The sequence below is a fragment of the Epinephelus lanceolatus genome, chromosome 4 (assembly GCF_041903045.1).
Source record: "Epinephelus lanceolatus isolate andai-2023 chromosome 4, ASM4190304v1, whole genome shotgun sequence".
NCBI lineage: Eukaryota > Metazoa > Chordata > Actinopteri > Perciformes > Serranidae > Epinephelus > Epinephelus lanceolatus.
The window spans coordinates 5,572,776-5,579,727 of NC_135737.1; positions in this window are offsets into that span (position 1 = coordinate 5,572,776).

Below are 6,952 nucleotides of genomic sequence, written 5' to 3' on the forward strand. Positions count from 1 at the left end.
GTTAAATTAGTGACTCTAAATTGCCCGTAGGTGTGAATGTAAATGTGAATGGTTGCCTGTGACAGTCTGGCAACCTGTCCAGGGTGTACCCGTTTCTTGCCCAATGCCAGCTGGGCTGGCTGCAGCAATGACTTGCGACCCTGAATAGGTCAAGCAGTTACGGATAATGCTTCACAATCAATGATAAAATGAACAATAACAACAATAATAATAATAATGAACATAAACAAGGAGAAATAAATTGATGTCCCAAATGTAAATAAAAAGAATGACTAAATTAGTTGGAAGTGCAGCCTTGATATAATGGTGCATGAATATAGAATCATTCTTGTTTAACGTTGTTGCAGTGTCAAATTGGGCAATAAGATGGACCATCAGACTTTAGTGCAGCAGTTCAAGAAACATTTCAAACCCATCCAGGGATATATTGGATGACATGGGGATTTTTTTTTTGTCAGCATGGTGGAAGTTTATGTCCAGGTCACAGTTACTGAGTTAATGGGTGTCACCTGTGATGGTTGGATTTGCCACATCAATTTTTTTGTATCCAAGGTGGCTGATCACAGAGAATATCACAGTAGATGTGATGTGACTGAAAAACTATCCTGATGTACACAACAGACAAGAAGTAGAGGAATCTGATTGCTTAAAATATTCCATTTTGGTTTTGTATACCACCACAAAAAGAGTTTTGTTCTGATGTCAGAGAGGGTTGTTTTTCTGTCTCGAGTGAGTTGTTCTGTGGACAGCATTTTTGCTCATAGACAACATAGATTTTTTTAAACTTCTTGGTTTATTTTATGTGTTGGTGTTTGTGTCGCCTGACACCTATGTGCAAGCTCTACATGCTCCCCAGTCCATAGAAGTTGTATGTCTTTTTCATGTAAGAGAAAATATAACAAATTTAGAGAGAAGCTGCATGCTGCACAAAGGAAAGGCCAGGAGTTCTTACACAGTGAGACATCATGCCCTTTCCAACTTCTTGCAGTCTAAAGTTGAGTGTTCCTTATTGGAAACAACATATTACAATAAAGAGTTTAACTTTTACTTTGTGTCTGGAGTAATAATAAATGTGGCATAAACACCAATTAGAAGTGTGAATGATGCTCTTGTGGGGATGCAGGCAGATGTTAGCCTCCTCTCCTGACTTCTCACACCTCCAAGAACTGGGAACTCATTACCACTGTCTGGATTCTGGCACCTCATCAACTTGGGAGCTCATTATTTTCAGATGTTTTGAAGAGGGATTTTAAGTACATACACATATGGCAAAATTAGTGACCTGTCAACAACATAAAAAAAACCCATAAAAACATTAACACAAGGACAAGAGAAAAAACAATCTTATTGAGAAGCCAATCTATCTTCAGTTTTGTTTTAACTTATTTTCATTTTTAGTTGACATTTTTTTAACCTTTTCCATCCATCCATCCATCCATCCATCCATCCATTTTCTGAACCAGTTTAACTATCACCAGTTTAAACTTTGAAAGACTGGTGATTGACATTCATTGGGATTACAGAAGTACGTTACTCCAACCACTCTGATCACCAGCAGTCTGTTATTTACACTAGACAGCTAGTGAGCCTCCAACTGTCTTTCTGAAATTGAAGTGATGTAATCATCTGCATCATTCATGGAGAAAAAGACCTGCCACTTTTTGGTGTTTCATGAACAGTTAAGTGCACAGCCCACAAAACCTGACAACAGCCAAGATTTCTTTTTTTTGTTGTTTTGTCTATTCACAAAATTATTGTTAATGTTTTTCGGGCTTTTTCTTAGTTTTTGTATAGTGACAATATAAAGACAAAAGGGGCGGCAGTGGCTCAGTCCATAGGGACTTGGCTTGGGAACCGGAGGGTTGCCGGTTCAAGTCCCCACCCGAACCAAATATATGGAGAGTGGACTGGTAGCTGGAGAGGTGCCAGTTCACATCCTGGGCACTGCCGAGGTGCCCTTGAGCAAGGCACCGAATGTTCATATTAAACACACCCTAACTTTTTTCTGCTATTACCCATGGCTGTTGCAAGCATAAAGACCGACATTTGAAGGTGTGTAAAGTCCATTATACTGTATACTCCAGATAAGCAACTTGAGCAACTGTGACACTTTACTAATACTGCTTCCACTACCTGTTTTACCTGAACACACCACAGTTTACGCTGCTACAGTACTATATTTTAAGATTACGTTTTATTTTATTCTGTTTTATATATACTTTATTCCTATTCTAACTTATGCACTAGTTTTTACTGTCAGCCATAACTATGTTGCAACAACTGGTATTGTTTTCACCTTGTGAGTCTGCGCATGTGTGTGTGTGTCAACATAGCAAAGTGTGATCCTGGGTCCTATTTCAGAAAGCAGGCTCAACAAACTCTGAGCCTAATCCCGATCTCAAGGTTGACTGAACCTGAGCTGAGAAACTCTGAGTTTTCAGTTCCAGAACAGCTGATCAGAATTAGTTAGTCAACTTTGAGTATGTTCATCCTGAGGGAAGCACATTCACAGCGAGCACCAAAAGCCATCATCAATGGAGTGCAGATAATGTGATTTTCAGTGGCAGAAAGCGGAGTGATGTTATGCAATGTGATGCATTAATGCGTGTCTAATATACAGAAAATATAGAAACATTTTTACATCTTAACAGTGTTCATATATTTTAATATAATTTGCTATATCCTCTTATTCAGCCCAGATGCACTTGGCAGCAGCTCAAAATCAAACACAAAGATATTGTACAGACTGGTAAAAATGTATTATGCAATATTAGGCTGAGGTTAATACAATTGCTGTGAAATGACTTCCTATTCATGTAGTCTCCTTTATTCTCAGATGGAGCTATGATTGGGATGTGAGTCCCATAAATGAGCCAATTACACCTTGGAATCTTTGATTATATGAAAAGTAGGCCTATTCATAAATCATTGCATTGTATCAACATAGATTCATTTCTTATTTACACTGACAAACCTGCAGTTCTGTGGAATTCCTATTTTTTTTTTTTCTTTTTTTGTTACCTCTTTTTTTGTTGTTGTCTTTAATGGCAGGACAGCATAACATTCAGGGGGGAGGGAGGGAAAGACACACAACAAAAGACTGCAGGCTGGAATTGAACCCGCAGCCACTGCAGCAGCAGGGACTGTACAGCCCCTGTGCGAGGGGCGCCTGCTCCATCCGCTAAGCCACCGATACCCTGTAGTATTTGTCTTTGATAATCAAATCTGATTTATGCCCAGGGAAAACCATGAAAACAGGCAAAAGTCTTTTCAGAGCCAGAGTCACTTTTCTTGCGGCCCAACAAACCGTTGCTTCGCTGATGTGTTCAGTGTCTCTGATGTTACAAAGAAAACTGCTGTTGCTGAAAAATCAAAGGACAATGCACAAAATTTGCTCCGATGATAATGCAAATCCACAATGTGTAATATTTGATATATCTGGGTGGAACAGATTGTTAGATAAATGATAGAGTGTGAGGTGAAACAGTATCTTTCATACAGACACTCCTCCGGGGAGACATCCAAACAGGGTCTAATCACCTTCTCCTTATGTAACAGCCTTTGTATAAACTGTGCCTCAATGTCCACGACTTCATTCAGAAGAGGACACGCCATGTTTCTCCTTCCTGCTACACGCTCAATAGGCGATCAACCTCAGGCTTAGATGAAGCAAACCTGTTGCCATAGTGACTGACTCAGGGTTACGCTGAACTGGCTTTGTGAAACGGAAAATTCAGTTTCCCTCATCTCAGGCTCAACATACTACACTAATCCTGCTTTCTGAAATAGGGCCCTTGTAACACCTATTGTAGCAAAACCACCACAGAAGCTGTTTTGAGTGTTTTGCCAGCTGTTTATAGTAGGGCTGTAGTCTCCTGGGGTCCGTTTCACAAAGCAGGTTCAACAAACTCTGAGTCTAATCCTGAACTCTGAGTTGATCTACTCTGAGATAGGAAACTCTGAGTTTCCAGTTCCAGAACAGCTGATTTGAATCAGTTTAATAAACTCGGAGTAGTTTCACCTGGAGTTAAGCGTGTGCACCACAACTAGCTATAAAAAGCCAGCATCAATGGAGCCCCGATTCGACGAGTCACCATGGCAACGGGGAAGAGGTGGGCTGCGTTTTTCACCCCACTAGAATTAAAAATCTTAATGCACTCATACGGCGAGTTTGCACACGTTTTCAAAAAGAAGTGCAACACCGCTGCAGCTGCAAAAGAGAGGGAGACGGCGTGGGAGAACATTGCTGCTCGGGTCAATGCGTAAGTTTACATGTAGTCCTTTGCAATCACAATAATATTACAGGGGAAAACTGCTTGAATGGTAGCCTATTAATTTATTTCATTTAGGTGCAGTCCCGCGGGGGAGAAGCGCACCTGGCAGCAGTTTAGGATGAAATATAAAAACACTGTTCAAACAGGTAAGACCTCGGCATAATCTCATTGGGGTACTTCATTTTGATCATGTTTTACATTGTAAAGTAAATATTAAGTGGCTGTTTGACTGTGCAGTTGTTTTATCCCCAACATAATGCTGTTTTCACACACATACATGTCTTCTCATCTATATCATGTTCTGTCAAATAATTAAGCCTATTTAAACTAACACAGACTTCTACTCAGCCAACAGAAAGAAGACAGATGCCCATAAAACGAGCACACTTTTCTGACCGCCCTGCATACAGTTGCCTTACTCAAGTGCTCACCATCTCCGACATCTCCGACATTGTTGCGCTGCGTTTGCAAAGAAACGCAGCGCAACACACAATATCTGCTGGGATGTGAGAGCATGACTACGATTGGTAATGTTGCAAATGTAAGGACGGATTAGGTTGTGCATGTAGATGATGGACTGTGACGTGAAAGCTCAAAAGATAATTGTGTGGAAATGCTAGAACATCTATGCGCAGTCTGATAACCATATCCCGACGAACATTTAATTCTCTGTGCAGTAATGCTGCACCTTCATCCACGGGATCGTTACCATGTTAGTGAAAAAATTCGCCACCTACTGTGCCTAATGGACTTCTAATATGCTGACTCTGATTTTCTTAATGATTTTTTTAAATGACAGACGGCAGAATGGCTACGCCAAAACTCGCCTGCTGATTGAATGAATGAGGACATCAAATGGAGTGTGTGGCTCTGAAAGAGGGCAGAGACAAGAGAGAGGTTCACTGAGAAAAACCTGGTCCCGACCAGGTTAGGTTCATAGAGTCTGTTACTACGGTAACTGACCAAGATCTTAAGTTACCTCTCTCTCTGAAACAGGCTAGAGTTACCCCTCTTTCTCTGGTTTGAGTTACCTCCCTTTTTGAAACGGAAAACTCAGAGTTTCCCTCATTTCAGTGTTAACAGACTCTGAGTTTTCACTAAACCTGCTTTGTGAAACGGACCCCTGGTCGACTAGTCAATTATTTGGTCGCTATGCTCTCGTCTGACCAAATACTCATTGGTCGAATAATCGCCGTGTTACTTTCATAAGGAGAAAAGTGCTACATCAACAGCTTTCCAGGATTAATCCATTATTTCCTGCAGCGGGGGGACAGGCTAAGTTACCTGGGAAGATGGGGGTGTTTTCAAAACAACCCTGTTGTTGACAGAAAGTTGAACTCGCCCACCCTCACGCTCAGCGAGTTGCTCACAGGAATATTACACAGTATGTACACAGTGCACAGTTTAAATATAATTGGATGTGGATAAGGATATGTATTTATATATGTATACAGGCCAGTATACGTATATTAATGACATAGCCAACCTGATCTCACAGAAATACGTGAAATGACCACGACCTCTTAACACTGCATTCCGTGGTGGCACCACGAAAACCATGCCAATGTAAAGTCAATTAGGGTCCTCTCCCGTGGTGGACACACGGATTCCCTGATTCAATTACGTCACGTCAACCTCGTTTTCCTCAATGATATCTTTAACATTCCTGTATACACACAAAAATGCGGAAGTGTCCTTGATAACTCAACAATATGACAGGTTAATGTCAAGGCCATAAAATAAAATAAATGTATTTTGCCAGCTTTTGATAGCGTAGGGCTTTAAGAGCATTGTGCTGTGGGCGGATGGGGTGCGTTCCACTACTGTTTTGTAGCTGCGGTCTGCCGTCTGTGGGCTTCATTCCATTTCAGATTGCCATCTGTCTGCCGTAACCGATTCCAAACGCCACTAATAAATAAATAAATAAGAAGATAAAAATAAGGCTGAGCACGGAAGAACCAGAGAGGAAACACCATCACATGGAGCCGTATGCCCCTGGCAACCTGGCCACCCTCCACTCCACCAGGAGAGAGCAGACCCCAAGCCAGCGCCACAGAACCAGCATCTGCCCTGCTGGTTATACCTCCAACTGTGGCAGCTGTCACACAAACCGCTGCTGAAAATTATACATTTTGATACAGGTAGGCTATATACATATTGCAAAACTCTGTAAAAGTACACCAAAGCATATTTTCGTTTCCAAATATTTATTTGAAAACGAAACCATTCATATGGTCAATATAAAACATTTTGTTAGTAATAAAAAACAAATGTAATCTCAATGTGACCGCGCCAGCCGGCGGGACTGTGGCTGAACCACTTCCAATGTTCATTCATTCAATCGTGTGTTCAATGTGTGTTCAATGTGTGTGTGTGTGTGTGTGTGTGTGTGTCAGAGAGGAGTATCAATAAAAAAAAAGTTTCCAGTAATTATTTCGGTGTTTATTTCTTTTATTCTTCTGGTTTTTTTTTTTATTAAAATGCGTAATATAGCCAACAATATTATAGACCAAATGTTAATCTAATTATTATTGTAGAATGTATTTAGCAAATCACCACTCTCAACTGGAGACAGCAGCAAAAAAAAAAAAAAAAGGCATTATAAAAAGCTGACAAATAGTGTCTCCTATTCTGTAGTCTGTAATATTTTTTTTTTTTTTTTTTTATCATAACTTCTC